The 24,792-nt window shown below is 39.2% G+C and overlaps 1 long non-coding RNA gene across 1 annotated transcript in view; it reads left to right on the forward strand.

Moving 5' to 3' along the window:
• Positions 32-24,792, forward strand: part of LOC110257251 — a 69,632-nt gene continuing 44,871 nt past the window's right edge. The window contains exons 1-2 of the long non-coding RNA XR_002339615.1: positions 32-521; positions 1,305-1,351. This is a non-coding gene — a long non-coding RNA (uncharacterized LOC110257251). The remainder of the gene's footprint in view (positions 522-1,304; positions 1,352-24,792) is intronic.

Raw genomic sequence — 24,792 nt, forward strand, 5'->3', positions numbered from 1 at the left:
CGCCCTAGTGCTGCGTGAAGGAAGAATCGGGAGGAAACGCCAAGAATGTGCCACGCCCCACCTACAGCGACTGCGCAGGCTCCAGCGAAGCGCTGTGGGCTTGGTGCGGGCGCAGACGTCCTACCCCGTCTGGTCAGCGCTAGTCAGGGTTGGTTTTCGGGTGGTTTTTTTTGTGTTTGTTATGTCTTGTCTTGCTTTGTTTGCCTCCTAAGGACAGTACCTTTTGGAGGGACAGTGTCAGTAGAAGGAGAGACGGTGGGAGAGTTCCATGGTGTGCTGGCCTGACAGCGCATCGGCCTCTGTGCCTTCTGAAAGCTCTGCGCTGTGGTACCTGTCTTCTGGTTCTACGAATTTCAATCAGTGTGACAGTGCCTAAAAGCATCACAGACAACCACAGTTTACATGTATAAGACAGTATGACAGTTATAATAGCCTTAAACACTTGAACCGTCACCATACACAAGTACAGTGCTAAATTTTTCACGGATTGTCTCACTTAAGCCAGCCAACAGCCTTATAAGGTAGGTATTATTATCTTTTCCTACAAAGGAACACAAAGCCCCATGAAGAAAAATGCCTTGGCCAAGTGGTAGAACTAGAATTTGAACTAGTGAAGTCTGATGCTGGAGTCCAAGCCTGTATGTTTGTTTAGATAATAATTTTATATTTTGTAAACGTGATGCCTATTCATTATTCAAAAATTTGAGGGAGTTCCTGTTGTGGTGTAGTGGAAATGAATCCAACTAGTATCCATGAGGATGCTGTTTGATTCCCGGACTCCCTCAGTGCGTTAAGGATCCGGCATTGCCCTGAGCTATGGTGTAGGTTGCAGGCTTGGCTTGGATCCCTCGCTGCTGTGACTGTGGTGTAGGCCGGCAGCTATAGCCCTAATTCGACCCCTAGCCTGGAAACTTCCATATGCCATGGTGTGAGGCCCTAAAAAAAAAAAAAAAAAATTTTGAGGCATCGGAAATAATAATAACCAACATTTAGTGAGCACTTCTGAGACCTAGCAACTATTCTATGGATCAGGTTGTGCTTTTGAGCCTATCTTTTCTTATCTACTTGAGGACTTAGACATAGGTCCTCATTTTCATTATCATTTTTTTGCTTCCCTTTGGATCTTCCCCATCAACAAATAACATGCTATAATGATCTCCATCTCAAAAAATAATCCTAACCTTCTTTGACCCCCATCACCTACCACCTCATTTGGTTCCCTTGATAACAAAAATCCTGAGAAAAAAAATTTAGAGTCATTATCTTCATTTTCTTACTCTTTATTCTAACTTTTCCCACCTCAGGTTTTGGTCCCACCGCTCCAGTGAAATGGCTGTTCTCAACGTCACCAGTGAGTTCTGTCTTGCAAAATTCATTATTCAGTCCTCATTTCTCTCAACAATGGACAGAATTGATAGCTCTCCTTGGGTCTTCTTAGGTCTTTGGGGTGCCACACCCTCCCTACCTTTCTCTTCACAATTTCCTTTGCAGACTTCTCTTTCTGACTGAGATCGGCCCTGCTACATAAAGGGTTGATCTGGGCTTGAAGACTGGCAACAATGGAATGTCTTTATGTTGCTCTCAGTGTAGCCACGCAGATGCATTTGGGGTCTGAATGGATCAGATGCTCCTACATTTGTCATCACTCCCATGTTCTTGAATAAATGCAGCCTGATTTTCCCTCCCATTTGACAAAGATTCCTCAACTCAGAAGTCAGGAAAGTACCATTCTAGCCAACACCAATCCTGAATCCTGACTGACTGAAATTTGGTAATCTATGATGTATCTGAACTTCATTTTTCTCCTTTGTTACATGAGAAACATTTCATTTATGTTTCTTCCAAATCTAATATTTTTAAAAATATTTCAAACTTTTAGCTGAGTGGCCACAATGTGCTAGGCGTAATGCAAGGGTATTATCACAGTTGTGGTAATCACCACTTAACTCTGGAAGATGCTCACAATGTAGCAGAGGGTTAAATAAAGACAAATAGGAATAATCACAGGGCTGTATATAAATGTCATGTGAAGAGTATATACCCAGCACTAAAGGAGATGTGTAATGGGAGAGGTCTGTTCCTTTAATGCTGGACTGTGCAGATAGCACTTGAGCAAGACCTTGAAGATGGCCAAGCTAAGGAGGAGTGCATGCAAGGTGGGGGCAGCATTAGGAAAATCATAGAAGCTGCCCATATCAAAATCCCAGTCAGTCTTTAGGAATCATCTGGGTGCTGCTTATACCACCACTGGACACTAGATGTCACAAGCGAGAAGAATTCGAGATGGTCCCTGCTTGTTTGGATTTATGGTTCCAGATGCAGATCTGCATATTCAGATGAAGCCCGTGTACCCTGTGCTAAATGCTAGGGGTCAGTGGGAAAAAAATGCATCCCTCATTTTCAGTTTACATAGTAAGAGATGGGATTATGCCTTCTCATAAAGAGTAGTGGATTCATCAAGCATAAGTAAGGAATTTAGATGCTGGGAACACAATTCCTAATATTGCTGTAATATTATTCTAATATTAATAACATTTGTAATTGTATGTTTCCTAATGTCGTAGCTGCTCAAAACAGGTATAGACTGTTGTAGTAAACTGGCCATCGCTCCTTCAGTATGACTGCTCTAGTGAAAACAAGAGGACTGGTTATCAAAAATGGTGCAGTAGGGAGGGTTGAATTGCACTGAAGCTGCGTATGTTTTGACATAAACTTATTGAATAAGTTTGTTTTGGTGCCACGGGCGAATAGGCTCTGTCCTCAGGGAACTTAGAATTTAGTGGAAGGGGCATTTACCAAACTGTAAATCAGAGTATGACTTACACTTTCTTTTTCCTTCATGTAATTAAAGGGAACTCCAAGCTAGTCTTTTTGAGGCCAAAGAAGAACAAGCCTAGGACTCTGAGACAAGGAGTTTGCAACTAATAACTGGATTTATTTACAAAATTCTATGATTTATGGGGTGGACCAGGAGAAAAAGTTTTGGAAGTTACACTCAAAGTTGTGGGCATTAAACCAAGGAGAATGGCAGAGGTCAAGGAAGAGCCTTAGAGAGAGTGAAAAGAGAGCTGCCTGCAGGACTTTGGTCCTTGTCTTAATCTATGGAGCAGGAGGAGGATAAGGATGCAACAAAAGAAACAAAAGAGCCATCTGAGAGCGATCAGGAAATTGATGTCGCAGCTCCCTCTGTGATGATTTAATGTCACAATGGAGAATTATATCGGGAGGTGGGTTTGACTATTTACTAGTGATAATGACCATGACAGCCTGGTCTGCGGTCTCTCCTGGCTCTACTGTGTATAGCACCAGCTTCGCTCTTCATGAGCCCCGCTGCTATATTCCTTTTCCCCCTGAGTAGGCCCATTTCTCACTCAGAGCAAAGGTGCACCATCCCAACATTGTGGACGTTTATTGGTTAACGTTTCTGTATCAATTCCCTCCTCTTCTGCCTTCCCAGAGCATTCTGATTATTCTTTGGGTAAGCCATTTCCCCCTCTATTTTCAGCAATGTGGATTATTTAAAATTGATCCACCCCTCCAGTTCTAGGGTGACTCTTTATAGTAATTGGCTCAGGGATGTGCATGTGACTAAATCCAAGTGGATGAAATAAAATGAGATATTCCCTGGGACTGCTGGAAAAAATGGATTTTGTTAACGTCTTCTGTATTTAAACTTTTGCAGCTCAGAGCTTCCGGATGCCATTTTGGGTCCATGAACCTAAAGTCAGCTTGAAGCAGAATCAAAAGCAGAGCTAATAAGCAGAGAGGAAGAAATGTCTTGGCCATGCTATTTGGGCCCTCCATCAAGCTCTGCTTTAAGCAAGAGATATCCCTGAGTGATTTAGTTTTTGCTCATATAGCTTCAATTCGACTTTTCTATTACTTGCAACATTAAGAGTTTTAACCAGTACATTCAATAATACGTATGTCTAAACTTGAACTAATCAATCTGTCAATTTCCCACTCTACATGTAGGGGTTTATGAGGCTAAATCTGAAGTTTGCTAACTTCTAGAGTTAGGATCTATTGATGGCTCTTCAGAGAAAAATGCCTTAGTTGAACCAAAAGGAAGATTTATCCTAAATAAAGGGGCCTAATCTATGGTGGAGGAAGAATAAGGATCCAAACAGCTTGTATGTAATCCCTTTCTTGGCACCGTTTCACATTACCATTACACTCCTGTTAAGCTCACTTCTTCAGTTGCTTTTAGCACGTAAGCCAGTTAACATTCAGATGCAGTGTTTATATCAGTTACAGTTTTTACTTGCCAAGAATAGTACCCACTCTAGTTAGTTCAAGATACATACGTATACTCGGGAGTTCCCGTCGTGGCGCAGTGGTTAACGAATCCGACTAGGAACCATGAGGTTGTGGGTTTGGTCCCTGCCCTTGCTCAGTGGGTTAACGATCCGGCGTTGCCGTGAGCTGTGGTGTAGGTTGCAGACGTGGCTCGGATCCCGCGTTGCTGTGGCTCTGGCGTAGGCCAGTGGCTGCAGCTCCGATTCGACCCCTAGCCTAGGAACCTCCATATGCCGCGGGAGCGGCCCAAAGAAATAGCAAAAAGACAAAAAATAAATAAATAAATAAATACATAAAATAAAATACATATAAAAAAAGAAAATAAACTGAAGAATTAAAAACTGAAAAAAAAAAGATACATATGTATATTAAAAAATTGCAGGAGTTCCTGTCGTGGCTCAGTGATTAACAAATCCAATTAGGAACCATGAGGTTGTGGGTTCAATCTCTGGCCTCGCTCAGTGGTTTAAGGATCTGGCATTGCCATGAGCTGTGGTGTAGGTCTCAGATGTGGCTCAGATCTGGCATTGCTGTGGCTCTGGTGTAGGCCGGCAGCAACAGCTCTGATTAGACCTGCGGCCTGGGAACCTCCGTACGTGCAGGTACGGCCCTATAAAGACAAAAAAAGAAAAGAAAAGATTCCAGAGTCCTGATTCTTGTAGCCCTTCACAAGACTGCAGTTTCTGCTTTTGACCTCCTATCTTCCAGTATCAGTAATATTTTTTTTATGTTATGACAATACCTCAACTGGTTGGGGTTCTTTATCCAGCACAGTGACCAAAATCTACACTGGTGAATAAAACATATTCACTAGCTAAGATTGATATTATTGTGCTGTTGGCCAAAATTTATTTCGTCTGACTCAAAGTCGGATGGAATAAAATTTAGGGTCCTATTTTTCCTCTGGGAGCTCAAAACTGTCATACTACTTTTATGTTTGGAAAAAAGTGGTGACTGCTTTGATATTATAATGTTTATTTAGTTCCATGTATTTTATTCCTGGGAAAAACAACTTGGGAATATACACCAAATATATTGAATATACCTGTTGAGTAATACCTCCTGCCTGTTGCCACTAGGTGACAGTCTTTGCAAATATTTTTTCTGAAGGGAAGTCTTTCTGTTAACAGAAATTAGATTTTTTTTTTCCTTTCCAGGTATTTTGTTATATATATATATATAGTTTTAATTGTTGTTTCCCTAATACTAGAACACACCCTCATACCATGCACGAAAATAAACTCAAAATAGCTTGAAGACTTAAATATAAGACAAGACACCATCAAACTCCTGAAAGAGAACATAGGCAAAACATTCTCTGACATCAACCTTACGAATATTTTCTCAGGTCAGTCTCCCAAAGCAACAGAAATAAGAGCAAAAATAAACCAATGCGACCTAGTCAAACTGACAAGCTTTTGCACAACAAAGGAAACCAAGAAGAAAACAAAAAGACAACTTACAGAATGGGAGAAAATAGTTTCAAATGATGCAACTGATAAGAAATTAGATTCTGTTGGTAGAGATGGTTACTACGCTAGCATCAGCCAAATGCACCTACTTATTATAACCTATACTCTTAGTCATTTGACATCATAGTTATTCCTCATCTGGATCACTTATCTCCTCCTACTTAGTTTATTCCATGCTGTAGACCGAATTGTGTTCCCTACAAATTCATATATTGAAGCCCTAACCCTCAGTATGACTGTATTTGGAGATAGGGTCTGGAGGAGGTAATTATGATTAAATGAGGTCATAAGGGTGAAGCCCTAATCCCATAGAATTGGTGGCCTCTTATGAGAAGAGAAAGAGAGAGATGTTTCTTTCTCTCTGTGTGCATCACAGGAAAAAGGCCATGTAAGCACACAGTGAAGGGGCAACATCTCAGGCCAAGAAGAGAGCTCTCACCAGGAAATGAGCGGGCCAGTACCTTGATCTTGGACTTGCCAGGCTCCAGAACTGAGAAAGAAGTTCTCTCTCATTTAAGTTTTTTGTTATTGAAGCACAAGCAGACTGGTAAACTCCATCTCATCCTTTTTCCCTGAAGAAGTCCTATGACTAATGGTTAAGAATACATGTTCTAGAGTCAGCATCTGGGTTCAGTCTCAGGCTCTGTTGCTTCCTCTTTTTGCCTTTGGCAAACTGCTTAGCCTCTCCAAGCCTCAGTTTCTTGGAGTACAAAATGAGATGATCCAAGCACCTAATTCAGTGGTTTGTCGTGTGGCTTAAATGATCGAGTACTTTTTAAATGCTTAGCATAATATCAGTATATGGTGACTGTTATTATTAAGAGTATTGTCTCTCAAATGTCACTCCCTCTGGGACCTCGTTTTGAATCCTTAGCCTAGGGAATGTTCTCTATATACAGTTCAGAGCACCCTGTGCTTATCCTTTGGAACAGTTACAATAGTTTGTTGTAAACTGTAATTGATGTCTGTATCTCTCACTGAAATTGAAGCTCTTTGAGGATAGAAAAGGCCTATGTATGTTTTGCTCCCTACAATTTCTCCTAGCATGTATCTGGTGCTTGGGGCATGTTAGATGCTAAAGTCAATTTTGATGAATGAACGAAAAATGCAATTTGTTGATTTAAATAGGGATTATGTAAACTTTTTGAGAGATCGAAGTCAAATAACTTGTAAAAAAATTACTATTCTTAATCCTGAGTGAAAAATTCTAAAAAGTTATTAATTATTTTCCATGAAACTGATTACATAACCCAGAAACAGGACACCAAATAGGTAGTTTAAGGTATTTGATACCTTCCAAAGTTTTTATTGCTTAATTCATATATGGCATTGGGTCGGAGGAAGAGAGAGATGTCTTTCTTGAACTAGTATTTCTTCATTGAGAATTTATGGGTTGAAGTATTTTCTGTAAGTCAAGTGTTTTAAATTGTTCTAGGGATCTTTGTATATGATATAGCCCTCTTGGGAAGTATAACCCAGTGGAATTACACTGGCACATAATCATTATTATTATATATGATTGAAGGCAGGGAGTTATGAAAGGGTAAAACAAAGAATCCTTAGCTAAAGTTCACTTTTCTGTAAATACAGATTTGCATTTATTAAGTTCTCTTAAAAGAGCCACCCTCAATGAACTTAAAGTTTTAAAAGTCATGTTTTCCTAATATTTTATCATGTCTTGGACAGGTGTATTTCCTGCAAAACAAATCTGGCACATGTTGTCCTATTAATTTCCCTGAAACAGAAAATATTAAAAAGAGTATTCATTTCCATCAGTCCTTAAAGAACTTTGGTTATGTACTGATCAACTGTGTAAGAAGACACAAAAGCATAGTAATGAGGAATGTTAGTTATTTGTATTTAAAAGATAACTTTATCTTTTCAAATTCTCTCAAAACATGAGACGTGAAAGTATTTGCAGGTTTTATGTACCTTATACAGACAGTAAAAGCTCCCTTTTTTCTCTATCATGGTGGTAAAACCTTAGACAGCTCTGATAATAGACATGATCCTCTTTGTATTAATCATTATTTTACCATTTATTTGCCTCTCCATTAAGAGTCAGGATGCTCAGACTCTGGCTTCATCTCAAATGAACCCCATCAACTCCCCCTTGACATGCTGTATGCTGGCAGTGTTTGGCGACTTTTGATAAATTGGTCAGTCTTGTGAAATACTTCCCTAAGCTCAGGGTCTGGAACTCGTCAGGTGTCCTCTCTGACAGTCATGTCTTCCCTTGGCTCTCAGATTACCCAACCAGCTGGAATAAAGCCCATATCCTCCCACAAAGCATGCTTCTTCGGAATTCAGATCTGTTGGCTTTTGGCACTAAAAAGCAATGCTCTTGCACTTTCTGTCAGATCAAGGCTGAATAATCTCTTGGGAGTGAGTAACCTTTTAAATGTTGGAAGACTAACTGTTTCAGGGATCAGTGTGCATTTAGCAATTTGTAGGAAAGATCAGAGGAATCCAGGGTCCCTTATGACCACATTTGAATATAGCCAGTCCCAGATTATTTCTTTTCCTTTTTGCAAATTAGTCTGGAGATTGGCGTCACACTTGTCACCCGGTGTCAATCCATCAGTTTGTGCATAGAGCAGATCTTTATGTACAGAAGTATGGTTTCTGAATTACACTGGCACATAATCATTATTATTATATATGATTGAAGGCAGGGAGTTATGAAAGGGTCTTAGATGACTGTCCTCCTTCCACCTATAAAAGTCCTAGCAAAAGGATTAATAGATAGACTGTACACAGGCAGAGTTAAGCTCTGCCATTCATAGGGTTTAAATCTCCCAGCAAACATGGGAAAAATAGGTTGAAAAGTGACACCTAATTTATTCTTAAATATGGTCAGAAGGTTTGATTTTATTCCTACTGCCACAAAAGTAATTAGTGCTGCTTCCATTCTAAGAACTAGAAGTATATGGGCTTCAAAGAGTGGGCTCCAAACTTTGTTGTGCATTAAAACACCTGAGACGCTTTTATAACTCCTGATGCCCAGTCTGTACCCAATACTAATTGAATTGGAATGCCTCGGGGTGGCTGTCAGGCATCAGTGATTTTTAAAGATCCCTGGGGAGAAGGCAATATGCAGTAAAGTTTGGGAACCTGGGTGAAAACAGTCACATCCCCTACCAGACTTCAGCTTTTCTTCGTTGCTTCTTTAGATTAATGGTTCTCAATCTGCCTGCTCAGTAGAATTACTGGGCATCTTAAAATATTCCATTCTGATCCATTTGATCTAGGGCAGGGTGTAAGCATCATAAAAGTTGAGCATTTCCCCAAATGACTGTAATGTACAGCCATGGTGTAGAATCACTGGGCTAGCTGATCATATAAAAAGGTAGGATAAGATGGGTCCTGAAGTCTTTTTCTCACAATTAAGAGCTTTTCGCATTTTAAAATTTCTGTTCACTAACTTTGTTGAATGAATTTTCTCCTTCAGTTCACTTGGCTCTTAAGTCTGACGGTTTTTCTGAATCTATTGGTGATAGATTACCCAATAAAATAGAGGACAGACAATTAAATTTTATTTCAGCTAAACAATGAATAATTTTTTAATACAAGCATGTTCATGTAATGTTTGGGATGTATAATGAAAAAGACTTACTGTTTCCTGAAGTTCAAATTTAACTGGTGTCCTGTATTTTTATTTGCTGCATCTAACAGCAGTAATTGTTAGGAAAGCATGGCTCATTCTGGGGGAAATTAGCAGCTGAATTTGGGGAGAATTCCATCTTTTCAGTCTTCAGGGTTTATCGCTGTTATTCTTTCTAGCTGCAGAAGTGGTAGATAAAAAGGCATCAGCAATTTGGGAATTAAAAACTGCTTAAAATCCCCCAGTGAGCCAAGAAGAACCACATTTCTCTTACTTAGAGTGTCACTGGGGAGGAGTATAGGCGGGGTAGAGGGTCATTGTGCAAGAAGACAGAATGTGGAAAGAGCTAAAGACCTGAATCTTGAGTATATGCATTTGTTGCAGCAACCCTGGTTCTGCACTCTCAAAAGGAATGCCATTTTGAGCCTTTTCTATGACTTTCAAGAACTTTAGAGTTGCTTTTTTTCATGCTATTTCTTTTTAATCTCTCTGAATATCAGATGCTTGCTGCTTTGGCTGGAGTTGAGATAGTTTCCAGGTGAAACTGTTCTCATAACTTACTGAGTCTGAACTAATGGAAAGTTCAGAAGTGCCTGGCAATCCTCTAAGCACCCCCTAATCTCACAAGGCTTCCCAAGCAGCCTGGATGCCTTTCAGCTTCATCCTCTAGGACTCTTCACCACTAGCTGATTCCCCAAAATTCCTTCTTCCCCACCATCCCAAATAGGCCTTGAACTGTAAACTAAAGTCGTGGGTGGGTATATTTCTTGGCCAATAGTAGGCTCTATATAAAGGAAAAAGGAGTGAGATTTCGTGATAATTCCCAGAAAGCAGGTGTTATAATGACTTTACCAAATTTGAGCCTGACATTTTGATGAACAACTCTCGAGTACCCCTCATCATTTCCTCTATGGAGGAGCTAGGCCCATAGGTAATACGTCAGATCCCCCTTTGCCAGTCCAAGCTTACTAATGGAAGGAGGTGAAACAGGTGAAGCACATTAGCTTTTAACCTGTCAACAATGATTTTTTTTTTCACTAAGCATTAGATGTTTAAAAGGAAAATGCACATTGGCAGAAAGGAAATAAGACAAAGAGTGACAGGAAAGGGCCAAAAGTTGGCCTGCATCATGGAATATATTTGCAAGCCAGCTGGGCCCACTTTGTGCAGATGTTTTTGGAGGAAGGAGAGGGATGGGCAGGTGTTCTAATGTTAGACGCTTCAGCAAAGCAGTGGAATATTTCTTTGCATGATGCCCCTTTTTTTGTGACTGGAGGTAGGGGTTGGGGTGGCCTTCAGAGGCTTTGGGATAATTTTATTTATTGTTCAAACTGAATTCAAGTAAATTGCCTACATTGATGTTAAGACCTTTCCTCAAGTTCATTTAAAAGGGGTTAATTTACATTTTAGGATGCTCACTCTGAAAACCAAAGATCTGCATGTTTATTCACCTATGGATAATACAATACAGTCGGCTTCAGCTATTCTGTTCATAAGGGAGAAATCATGTAGTTCTTTGGAGAAAATACTTCCAAAGTGGATTTCCTTGGGTTTAAATGTTGAGCTTCTTTTAGAGCAATATAGATGAATCCCTCTCTTCCAGATGGTTGGCTTGATCTTCCACTTTTTGTCTGAATGCTCCAGTAACACGTCTGTGCAGCATGCATTCCAGAAAATGGAAGGAGGTTAATTTGTCTATACAAGTTGGAGGTTTACAAATTGGTGGTTCACAGTTGTACTGTTTGGCCCACATAGTGCAGGGGAAAAACCAAAAAACAAAAAGCAACTTTGAACCAAAATTAGGAACTTGGAAATTCACACACACACACACACACACACACACACACACACACACATCTGGATTGCCAGCTTCTCTTGAAAAATCAGAAGATCTGGCTATGCTCTGCTCATATTCTTCCTGCCAACAATCTGGTGGATCTTTGTCTTTCTCTGGGCACATATTTTCCAGTTCACTTCAATCCCTGTCACTCAGTTGTTGGGTTTATTCATTCAGTGAAATGGGACAGATATAAGGAGACATTTATATTACCTGTTCATATGATTCCTATATGCATTTAAATTTGTGAACCATGATATGAGGCAAGACTGGCTTATATTGTTGCACCAGGGTCTTCCAAGCTGATTCTGTGATTCTTCTCTTTTGAACAAATGAAGTTCTTAATATTGTTATAGATTATCTGATGTGTTGCTCGAGGAGAGAACTTACTATATTGTAGTTCTAAAATTTGTGTCTGTCTTATTTCAATTTAGTCTTCTTAGTGTGTGAATGAATTTATGACTAACAGAATAACTCTTAGGGTTCATTTCTTCTTTGGCTATGTTTTCCTTGAGGGAGAATTAAAGCGATCATCTGGATGAGCTCATCTGTAAATAGAAAACAGAAATTAGTAATTTAAATATCAGAGGTAGTTGTCTGTACAGGTCAAATCTAGCAAAGAAATGCTCAACTGCTGACTCTACTCACCTAGTATCAGAAAACTTTAACACAGGAAGGGACTTTAGGGATAAAATTTGACCCTTAAAAGCTGAACTTAAGGGAGGTAAAGCAACTTCTTCTTTGTGGGGAAGGAGGGAGGACCTCTGTTTATTCTCAAGAGTCTTGAATTGTCCTTCTCCACTCCCCTCTGCCTGTTCCTTGGTGCATCTGAGACTAACCTCTGTTAACATGTGATCCCCAGAGTGCAGGTGGGAGTGGAGAGGAGTGCTCCTTTTGACCCTGTGCACCTCGTTCTCGCTTCTCCATTTAGCTAAGGCCTAGCTAGAGTTCCTGATGAGGCAGATCTTCCCTGAGCCTTCTTCTCAGACCCCCTTTTGTGCCCCGGGCACTCACTTTCTTCTCTTTAAGGAAGGAGAGTAAGATGACCCCCTGTATCACCATTACAAAATCTGAGCTGGGCAATTAGAGGAAGCCCTCAAAATTCCCAAGTAGAGCTATCACAAGTTTAGCTTAAAGTAGTCTGTTCTTCATCACACCTATAGGTTGGTGTCAGAGCTGAGACCCAAACCCATTTCTTTTGACTTTGATGAAGCCAGTGTTATTTATGTTATCCTTAATTACCTCCAAATTATATAGATAATTTCAGGTTTATTTCTCAACTTTCACTCTTGTTCATTGTTTATTGCAATGAGCATTATTTACAAAAAATTATAACATTGTGACAAGTCCATATTTATAATTATCAAATTTGTGTGTGATGAAATTATAACTCATTTCACAGGTACTTTTCTTGAAAATAAGATGAGCTTCAATAATGAAAAATTTATAATTCATATTTTAATAAAAAGGCTTCCAAACAACAGGAAATGCTACCAGGAATTGTCTTTGCATGACTTTATTTTTTTAATGGAAGTTCCCAGGCCAGGGGTTAAATCGGAGCTGCAGCTGCCAGCCTACGCCATAACCACAGCAACAAAGGATCCCAGCCATGTCTGAGACCTGTATCGCAGCTCACAGCAACGCCAGATCCTTAACCTACTGAGCAAGGCCAGGGATCAAACCACATCCTCATGGGTACTAGTTGAGTTCGTTTGTTTGACTTTAGATGGCTCCCACCACCACTTCTTTCCTTTCTTTATCTCTGTTCCAAATTTTTCCTAATGAACTTATGTCAGTTTTATAATTGCTAGAATTTTTGAACAGTTATATAATAGAAACAAAGGCAGATCCACTCTGATAAAGACATGAAGCATTTATGCGGAATTAAAATGTTCTCACACCTCATTCATTCCTGTGAGTGGAATGTAAAGACCATTTCCTGTGACTCAACTATGCACACAAAGAGAAAGGATTTGACACTTTCCCACAGTGAAAGAAAAATGTCTGGTGGCTGTGATTGCAAGGGACATGTGCTCAGAGCTGCGACCTAGGGTGCATTCCAGGCTGAATAACACCCCCTTTAATGTTAAAAGTCCAGCAGTTCCAACTCACTCAGTTAGGATCCCTCATAGTATCTGGCTAATTGACTCAGGTCAGTCTTCTGAGATGGACTTTTATTTCCTCAGAAATTCCGGAACCTGAGAAGAATTCTAGCTTCGATTCACCTTTGTCTAGTGTTAGGGAACTTGAATACCTGACCTCTCTCCCAGAGGCTACTGCAGCAGCTGCGTGTTTACCAGGGGAAGAGTGTACTTGGATGGAGAGAGAAAATACTTCTCTATAAATAATCTGTTTTTACCACTCCTGTTTCTGGGAAACCCAATACATTCAATGCACCTATGAGTATCGGAGGTCAAGTGGCCAAGTTCTGACTGTGTTTTTATTAAATATTTGACTGTTTTATGTATTGTTGTAATTGACTTGAGTTTGAGACCTGGGTAATTAAGGAGCCTGTCTGTAAGGAGCTCGCCTCTCTGTCTCTTTGTCTGTCTCTCTCTCTCGTCTGCCCCTGTCTCAATTTTGAAAATATTAAGTTTTTAAATATGCCTCACTCTACTGCCTCATACTCCTTAATTTCAATTTCTTAAGAGGTGAAGCATCAGAGAATATCACATAGCTCAGTGTCAATCAATCAGTTAATGTCCCCAGTCCTTTAATGTCCTCTCTGCAAAGCTGGGGTGTTTGGGGGAATGCTATTGACAAGTAGATCCAATGTTTTATATCTGTTAAGCACTGTTTTACTTACTTTTCCTTCATCATGGAAGGGACACAAGCCCATTTACGGAAAGATGTTTTAGGACCCAGAGGAACAATTTTAATTCTGAATCTCAAAATATTGTATTAACTTTTTGTGTCAGCAATTAACTCTTAGAGGGACTGCATCCATTTCTAAATTTGGTACATTTTTAGATAAGTCATGACCTTTTTTAACCTCTAAATAACAGTGTATGGATACAGTTAAGAAACTCTGAACTTGGGTGAGCAGACCCTTACTTGAACCCCAGGGCCTCATGGTCTGCTTTAACTGCTGAAGAATCTGTGAACGACTCTTTGCCAGGTATTTATTTCCATTGCTGTTGCTATTGAAACTAACTGATGGATGAATGAGGAGGAACTACTGGTGTGGGTTTCTGGCTAGATTTCAGGTTTAGCATATGAAAGCTTCTTGACCAGTGCTCAATTTAACCAGAGTTACTTCAGGGTTTTTCAAAGATTTATGCTCTTTCTTCCCATCCATCCCCAGACCTTCCTTTCACCAAGCTCTGTGCAACAGAATGCTCTAGAACTTGGCGGCTCCTCAGTAGAACCTCAGCAGCTGTACCTTACCATGCTACTGGCACTGTTTGATAAGGTAGATGCTTCCACTTGTATTTGCTGTGCTTTTCTTGAAGACTCTAATTGATAACTTATTAGGCTTGTGCAGACTATAAATATTTACTTTGGTTCTTATTTTACCACTGCTCAGTTGTTGTCCATGCTGTTTACCATACACTAGTTTGTTCCTTATGGTATTTTTGGAAATGGACAGTACTTTGGCCATTGAGCCCACCTCTTACTAACTCCATAGGTCCCAGCATTCTACGGGAATAGGCAAGGATGGAAGGAAGCAAGGACATGCTGAATAGAGAGCTGCCCCAAACTCAGGTGAAGTGAGAAACTGGAATGCCTCTCACGTTGATGTTAATTTCATCGCTTGTAAGAGAGATAAATGACAGGTATTTATGATTAATAAGTATAAAGTAGTACCCACTCTCCATCACTCATCATCACTCTCTTTCTGCTTACTTTGCTTTATTTGTAACAGCACCTACCACTCTGTCTTATAGGACACATTTATGTATTGTTTGCCTTCTTCCATTCTTCATGTAAACTCCATTGGAACATGGACTTTGCCGTATCCTTGGATCAGTGGCTTGTACATAGTAGGTGCTCAGTATTAAATAATTTTAAAAGTATTAAATGATTATTTTCTATAGAATGGATAAAGAGTTGAATGAAGTAATGTTAATAAACACATCTCCCAAAGATTTTGCAAAATTGGTGTGTAAAAGAATCCCCTAGGGAGGGCCTTTAAAAGATTCAACTGTTAGGTCTATATCTTTATAGACTCTCATCATTAGCATGAAAATTGAACTCCAGAATCAGGTATTTAAGCTCTTCGAGCGATGCTGAGGCAAGTGGTCCAAGGAAGGGGTTTTGAAAAAGCTGCCATCTATTCCCTCCAAAGATGTACGCCAGGAACACTTGGCAAAAACAATAGAGTTCTATTATCCTTTGTCCCTGGCAATTTGGGACAAATCAAAATATAATCAAAAATTTTAAAATAATCATGTATATAATTCAATATCTCATTCTCATTTAAAATAATTCTCTTCTTATCTTTGTTTCCCACCTTTTTAGGGTTTTTCTGAGATACACATCTCTCAAAGGCAGAAAATTTCTCTTGACTAGATATTTCTTTCAAACTGAGGAAAATTTGGTACCAGTCATTGAGAATGTAAAAAGAAATGTTTGGGGAGCTCCCATGAGGCTCCGCTGGGTTAAGAACCCAACACAGTGTCAGTGAGGATGTGGGTTTGATCCCTGGCCTCACTCAGTGGCTTAAGGATCCAGCATTGCTGCAAGCCGTAGTAGGTTGCAGATGCACAAATGCAGCTTGGATCCAGTGTTGCCATGGCGGTGGAGTTGGCCTGCAGTGATTCAACCCCTAGCCCAGGAACTTTCCTATGCCACAGGTGTGGTCATAAAAGGAAAAATAAAATAAGATAAAAAAAAAGAAATATTTGGAGAATTGTCAGATTCATTATTGCCACTAGAGTTTTTAGTATAAAGAGCGTAGAAGCCAACCAACACCTAGAACAAAAAAAAAATCAGTTAAGCTTTGAAAGATACAATCAAGTAATTCATGAAACAAACAAAGGAACATGAGTCATAAATGGTTTACAATATTTTTAAGGCTTAAACTTTTTTACTGATCAAAGAAATGCAAATTTAAAAAGTAATGAGATTTTTTTTTTCCCTGACCAGTTTGGCAAAAATTAGTATCCAGTGTTGGAAATGGTGTAGAAAAATAGGCAATTTTGTGCACAGAAACAAGCAGTCCTACATGGTCCAGAACCAGTTTTCTAAAGGGAAATAAGTGTCAAATAAGAAAATGAAATGTGTCAAAAATTTAAATGCGTATATCACTTGGCTCAGCAATTACACTTGACAAAATATAGCCTTCGAAAATTATGGGACATGTTTCCAAAGATGTACTCAAGGATATTAATGGAAAGGCCATTTATAAAATCAGATATTTTAAAACAACATTAAAATCCACCAGTTCAGGATTAATGAAATTAGTTGATGTATTTCCATACATTAAAAATAGCTGACATTTACTGAGCACTTACCATGTGCCCCACACTGTGTTAGGTTCGTTATAGGGATTACGTCATTTAATTTTCATAACAACATTCTGTGTAGATAGTATTACTGTCTCATTTTAAAGATGAGGAAAGTAAGGCCCAAAGAGGTCAAGTTCTTGCATGAGATTCTGCAGCTGGTAATGGTAAGAGTTGGCCTGAGTCTGTACTCTTAACGCCTGCATATGGAATGTAACACCAAAACTATATGGAAAGGGGACAAGGACATTTTCAGTAGAGGAAAGTAGATTTCAGAAGACACTGGCATACCTACAAAAAGAATGGAGTGAGGAGGAAGAATATATGTAGAATGCTTAGAAAAACATTAAAAGGGCATATACCAAATATATCAGGGGTTACTTATCAGGGGTTGGCTTTCATTTTCTCCTTTATGATTCCTTATAATCTAAGATTCTTGTTCAATAAGCTTGTATTTTTCTTGTACACTTAGAAAGGGTATTTTTTTTAATTGGCCAACTTCTATCTTTAATTTGTTTTGATAAATGTTGAGGCATTCTAGTTTGACACAAATGGTATTGGTTTTCCCCCCTCATCTCTTCTACAAGCCAGCTCCTTCTAAAATTCCAGTTATTCAATAGTTTAATGTTTGTTCCATGTCTACACTTGAGTGAAACCCTTGATAAACTATCCTGGGGGTTATAATGAAGGAGATATGTAGGGATATGACGGTGTAATACTGAAATGATCACTTGGCTGACCCAAGAGGCACTGAAGGGATCCCCACCCCGCAGGCTAGAGAAGCTGGACACTCCCTTTTGCAACAACCCTTGGACCTAGAATATGATACATGAGTCCAAAGGGGCTGGCTATTCCACAAGCTTCTGTAAGATACTCTGTTTTCCTGGTAGAAAGATCAAACCTAACCAGCACTGCTTTCCTCTGCCCCAAACTGTTCAGCCAGTTGTGAGGGTATGATTTTTGCAGTTGCAGCAGCCATTTTTGAACCTGAGGATACAGGTAAGGGAAAGATCAATAGAGTCTGACCCTAACATATGGTGCAACTGAACCAAATCCAGCTGAAGCCTACCTCCAGACTTCATGTTCTGTGGGAAAAAGAATACCTATTAGTTTAAGCCACTGTTGACTCTTGTATTAGTTTGCCCCAAGCAGATTCCCAATGGACAGAGTGTTCAAAATGTTCAGATGTCATTCTTTCTTGCATTTAAAAAATGTTTTATATCTTACCTTGCATATATATGCATAGATATATATTGAATTATTTTCATGGACTTCTAAAAGACTGAAATTAGAACTAAAATTGGAACTCATTGAAATTCCCATCATGGCTCAGCAGAAACAAATCTGACTAGCATCCATGAGGACGCAGGTTTGATTCCTGGCCTTGCTCAGTGGGTTAAGGATCCAGCGTTGCCATGAGCTGTGGTGTAGGTTGCAGACACAGCTTGTATCCCACGTTGCTGTGGCTGTGGTGTAGGCTGGCAGCTACAGCTCCGATTCGACCCCTAGCCTGGGAACCTCCATATGCCATGGGTGCAGCCCTAAAAAGACAAAAAAATAATAAACACATAAATAAGTAATACAATTGGGACTTGTTTAGAGTTCTTCCAGTTAAATTTCTTTTTTATATACAAAAAGTTAATATTTAGACAGGGTAAATGATCAGCATAAGGTTATGTGACTAGTGGTTCATTTTTAGAGCTTTGCATGGTGACACTTTCAGATGGCTATTTCTGTTGACTGTAAGTCATAAGTAATAACGTATATGAAGTACAGTTTGATAGACTGTGATCATCTATAGCATCTCAATAGATAAACTGCCTGACAAGAAATATGTCTGCTTTTCACCCTGAGCATGGGAACTGCTGGCTGAAGAATTCACAGATGATATGAATGGAGGAATGCTTGCCTGAGTGTGTTGATAGCTGTTCTTCATCACAGGCACTTAAAGAGTCATTTCGTTAGTTGATTTTGGTCACTGATAGAGGCTGAGATGTGCAAGCCTATGGCAGCCGGCACAGCAGTGAACTCATTATTTTTGTCTGAAAGGCCAGCACAGCCTCTGCTGGAACATCTTTTTGAGATTTCTGTATCACTCACAGCTAATGGGCCTGGACTTGCCACTTACATCTCCAAAGTGGATTCCAGTGGAATAATATCATTTTAGAGTGAAGCCTAAAAGGGAAGAAGGTAGACACTGAGTTCATAGTATAGAACCCTATACACAAGATGTTTATTCTATTAACTGCATTTGAATATGTACCAAGGAAATCTTTTTCTTCTGGCCAAGCCATAAAATGACCCTAAAAAAAAAAAAAAAAAAAAAAAAATCAGAAGACAGAGCTGTAATATCCTAAACGCTTGTGAGTCAGCTCTCAGCTCAAACGTCACCTCCAGTGGAACGTTCCCTGATCCCTCAATCTGGGGCAGCCCCACAGCCACTCTAAGGTACTCCATTTTACTTTTGCTTCACTCTAGTTTCTTCTAGGTACTTAGCACCACCTAACCATTATTTTATTAATTTTGTTCCTTGTTTGATGTCTCTCTCCCCTTTCTAACTAGCATATTAGAGGCAGCATGACCCACTCTTTCATGTTCACTGTGGCACTCTCAGCCCCAGAGTAGGAGTTCAGTAAGCATTTGTTGAATGAATGATGCTCTCTCTAACTACTTTGGATACTTAAGCAAGTCAGTAAATCGTCTTTTAAAGGGTGAGATGGAAGATGGATTCTCGTTTTTCAATTTTGGTGCTAGCATTGATTTATGTGTTAGCCAAGCACTTGTACATCTCAGTCCAAAGAGTTGCAAAGTAAATATGTGGAAAAAATACTGGAGCAATTAGCACATGCCTTACAATAAAATGTGTGTGTGTGTGTGTGTGTGTGTGTGTGTGTGTGTGTGTGCGCGCGCACACATATAAATCAGGTCAGGTTTATTTAGCTTGATTTTTGCCTGAGTAGCCAATGGTCTGGGTTAGCCAAGAAAAGATAAAAATTTTTAAATTATGCCAGATATTTTCACATTTCACTACCTGATATGTTACATGGATATTTTCACAACCTTCAACTAATCCTGTGCTCTAGGCATGCATACACATTGTTTTGAGACCCCAGTATACAAAGCACTGAAACCAGGCCAGCACTAGCCTTGGTCAGGAGATCTGTTGGGAGCTTGATTAAAAGGAAGCCTAGGTATCTGCAAGCACTGCATAACAAGAGCAGGAGCTTGACACTGTACCCAAGAGAGAAGAGCCTGTAGAGAGCCCCAAAGCACCCCACCCACCCTCGGGATAGAAAGCGTGTGGGGCATGGTGTAGCAAGGGCATTATTCAGCTCCAAAGAGCAGCTAAGCTGCCAGCAAACTGAATTTTCAGAGTAAGATAAACATTAATTACAGATGTCAAGATTAGAGTTTGCTTTTTCTGCAGATTCCATGGGGTCTCTAAGCAACTTGATCTTTGAATTCTCAAGGTACTGAAAATCTGCAGAGAGGAGATTATTATCTTAATGTTGCAAGAATCCCCACCTTGAGTGCTGCCAAGTAAAAATCTAGCTTAATGACACAGACTACAAGGAATATTTCTGTTTTTCTTTTACTTTTCTTTCTTTTTTTTTTTTTTTTTTTTGTTTAGAGGGCTGACATTTAAAACACAATTTAAGCTGATAATTGCAACTATAAACTCTTTCAAGATTCTATGAGTATACAAGGTGCCTTTCCTGAGCTTAGATAAACAACTGTGTGATCACTAGAATCGGTTTTTGATTTCAGAAAGCTTTTCCACATGCTTCTTTAAAAAAATATTTGTCACTTTAAAAGTGTTTGTCAGTTTAGCAGAGAAGCACATCCCCAAAAAGGAATTTGGCTGCTGGAAGGCAAAACCTGAGTCCTCATATTTGATATTCATAAATGTGAAGTCACCTTCTCCTCTCTTCTTGCCCCAGTCCATTAAGTCTGATTTCAGTGGATCCTTGGGAACAGAATCTAGATTAAATTACCAATATACAAGTTTTAGAATAAATTATGAACATCCAAGCAATATCTGTTTGTTATGTCTGTTGTTGTAAGTATAGAAACTCAGACGACAGATACACAGGTATTAAGGAAATGTAACTCCTTTAAAAAAAAAAAAAAGAAAGAAAGAAAGAAAAAGCACTCATCCTCCTCATCTCAGTAAGATCCCATTCAGTTAAGTTACGCACATAAAATTAGTCATTTTGGGTAAATTCAGATTTTCCAGGTTTAAAATCAGGAAGTTGAAGGTTTCTTTCTCAATCCTTCTTCCTGGAGTGGCAGGTAGCACCATGGCATCAGGTGGATCAGCCCACTGCTGGCAATTTTCAAATCCCTCTGAAGCACTAGAAGTGATGCAGCCTTAGCTGCTCTGCTCTGCCTTGGGTCACGTGGTTGGCTGTCGTCAGCCCTATTGGCTTTCAGCACGCCACACAGCCCTCTTTACCTTACTCCTCCAGGCAAGTCTTCCTGCCTCCGAGGAATCCAGGTGGGAAATGGGGTACAAGTCCCCCCTGCAATAGCGCCTGAGCATTATATCATTTTCCCTTTTGCAACAAACACTCCTTTTTTGAGAGCCTCTGATCAGCATCTCACTATTTTTCTCTCCTTTCTGATTCTGTCTTTTTCCTCCCATCTCAAAAGGTGTGTTCATTTTGAAAACCTCAACCTTCAGGAAAGTTGTAAGACTAACATAATGTATATCTGTACACGTTTTTCCTAGACACACAAATGGTTACCTTTTTGTCTCATTTGTTTACCTGTCTATACACACATGCACCCCCCCCCCACACACACACCCCTGAAATATTTCACCATGCATCTCCCAAGAACAAGGCATTCTCCTACCTTATCACATCTGGGAATTTAATATTGACATAATGCTTTTACTAGTATTGCTAATATACATCTATATATAAAAATTTCCAATAATCCCAGCCATGTTCGTTATAGATGTCTTTCACTTTCTGATGTAGGGTTTGGTTCAGGATCACTAACTGTATTTTGTCATCATGGATCTTTATTATAACTCTTTTGATTGAGAGCATCAGTTCAGAGGATTGTTATCTCGTTCTAATACATGGAGAGAAGGTGAAAGCAGGGACAGAAAAACTCACTTTGTTCTTTAGGCATAGCCCTTGGATTATTTCTTTCTTTGTTTATTTGTTTGTTTTTATGGCCACGCCATGGCATATGGGAGTTTCCAGGCCAGGCAACCTATACCACAGCTGGGTAATTCTGGATCCTTAACCCACTGTGCAGGACTGGGGATTGAACCTGCACCTCCGCAACAACCTGAACCACTGCAGTTGGATTCTTAACCCACTGCACCTCAGTGGAAACTCCAGCCCTTGGTTTTTAAAGCTCAAAAGCCAAGAGAGCCGTCCTTTTGTCACTATTTGCATTTCTGCTCATATGTGCTTATCCTGTGGGCAGTGAATGCCAGCAACGGGAGGCTTGAGGGAGAGTAAACCATGATAGTTAATATTACATTTCACATTATCATCCTGCCCCAGTGTTATTACAGACAAATGACTTTTGTCTCCCATTAAAGTGCATTTTCTCCTTGGGAATTTTTTTTTTTTTTTTTGGCCACACCCATGGCATGTGGAAGTTCCTGGGCCAGGAATCAAACCCATGCCACAACAGCCACCCAGCTGCTGCAGTGACAACACTTGATCCTTAACCTGCTGCACCACAGGGGAGCACCTCTTCGGGAATTTTTGATAGTTCCTCCAGTGTCATCTTGTTCTGCCTTATGGAACTCGGTCTTGGAAGATGCTGTTCTTCCCTCTCGCCTTGTGCTCACACTCTTGCTCATGCTCTCTCGTTCTCTCTTCTGATTCCTTTCTACTGTTGTATTATTGTACTTGATGCCACAAAGCAAGTACGTTTCGTTGGGATGTTTTGGACACTGACTAAATATAGAAGGACAGTGAGTGGATCAGGTTTGGGATCAGTGATGTTGCAGATTAAATTTTGCAGGAAATTTGTAACAAAGTGAATTGCTTTCACACAGGCTTCCTGAGTAACTAAAAACATCAATAGCAGCCTCAAGCTTAATGTAGCAAGTTAAGACTGTCTTTGCATTCTGATGGTCTCTGAAACTGTCTTTTGGAGGATGAGCTCAGTTTGTTTATTCATTAGAGCTGATAACTTGTGAACTTTAAATCAGTTGCAGATTTTCAACATGACAATCTTGCTACTTTTGAGAGGCTTACATCATACGGACAACAACTTTATGACAATGAACTAAGGGCCTTTTGTGCTGTTCTAGGCATTATTTTATTTGACATCAGGGAGATGTTGTGTAAATACTTCACTGTTGGAAACACAGAAGAATAATTATTCTTGTTGAAATAATAGCATAAACAATTGAGCTCAGATTCTGGGATTTATCTGACTAACCCTCAAAACATGTTTTGCTGCTGCTGGGATGTAAAGGAAAAATAAAGAGACAAAAATCTTTCTTTGATTATGTATACATGTATGTGTAACTTGGTCGCCATGCTGTACAGTGGAAAAAAATAAAAATAAAAAAATACTTCTTTGAAATACAAATCATAGACTGGGAAAAATATTCACTATGCATCTATATGATAAAGGGGTTATTCAGAATATGTAAAGAACTCTTACAGCTCAGTAATAAGAGGTCATACAATCTAATTAAAAATGGGCAAAAGATGCAAACAGACGCTGGTTAGAAGCAGACAAAAAGGTGCCCAATAACATGTCATTCCTGAATTTTAAACTCTAATGGGATACCACTTCACAACCACTAGAATGAGTAAAGTTAAAAAGACTACCGATACCAAGTATTAACAACCCAAATGTCTGTCAACATGGGAATATATTATTATGTCTGTGCAATGGGATACCATGCAGAAAAAAAATAGAAAGTAATGAGGCAACAACATTATACCGAATGGAAAAAGCCAGGCAAAGAAGAGTATACATAGTGTATGATTCCTTTCGTATAAAGTTCTAGAAAATGCGAAGTCCCTGCTGACAACAAGCAAGAAAGTAGGGACTATCTTATGGGGATTATACAAATGGGGATTACAATCCTATAATCACAAGAAACTGAATCCTGTCAACAATGAGTCTGAAAGAAGACTCCAAGGATCAGATCACAACCTCAATAACACTGTAATTTCAGACTCATGAGTGTCAACTCCAGTATACTTGTATATATAGTTTTGGTTTTTTATTTTTGCTTCTGCTGTTTATTACTATTGTTGTTGTTGTTACTATGACTAATTATTTGCCCTATAATAGAGAGAAAATAATGATGGAAAATTTAATTTGCTACTCACCCAAAACACAAGTAAAATATTTAGCTGAGGAGTTTGAAAAGCATAGTTTAAATGAATGATGAATTGTCTCCTATAGTTTTTATCTGTGCTGTCACAGTGTCCTTTTCAAGTTGATAAGGGAGGTGCTATATTTTGCTTTCAAATTTGGTACAGGGACAAAGATAGAGTCCCAAACCACTTAGATGTTTTATCTGCTTAGTGTAGGCTCCTGCCCTTTAGCCCCATGTGCATTAGTTTATATAGTCTTTTTCCTGCTCAGTCAGAACTGGGGAATGCTAGAGAGTCAGGTGAGAGATTTTAAGTTCATAGACTTAAATCTACAGTTTCTCCACAAAGTAAATTATTATTCTAGTTTTCTCAAATTAATACTTATATATGTTTATTCACATATTTACTTTTGTTATTCATTGCTTCCTGGATCTCTGTGCTGCAAACTGGGATCACTTTCCTTCCATTTGAATAACATACTTTATTATTTCTTTTATGGAGAGTCTGCTGCTGACAAATTCACTCTGTATTTATTGTATTTGTGCCTTCACCTTTAAAGGATATTTTTGTTGGACATTGAGTTATAAATTAACAGTTATTTTCTTTTCATCTTTTCCAGATATACTTCCATTGTCTTCTGACTTCCATCATTTATTTGTCAGTACCTTTTTTGTCTCTTTTAAAATTTTTTTAGACTTTTTATTTTTGTTTTATTTTATTTTTTAAATTATTTCCCCAATACAATTTTTTTTCTACTGTGCAGCATGATGGCATGATGACCCAGTTACACATACATGTACACATTCTATTTTCTCACATT

Source organism: Sus scrofa, chromosome 16 (assembly GCF_000003025.6).
Source record: "Sus scrofa isolate TJ Tabasco breed Duroc chromosome 16, Sscrofa11.1, whole genome shotgun sequence".
Classification (NCBI taxonomy): domain Eukaryota; kingdom Metazoa; phylum Chordata; class Mammalia; order Artiodactyla; family Suidae; genus Sus; species Sus scrofa.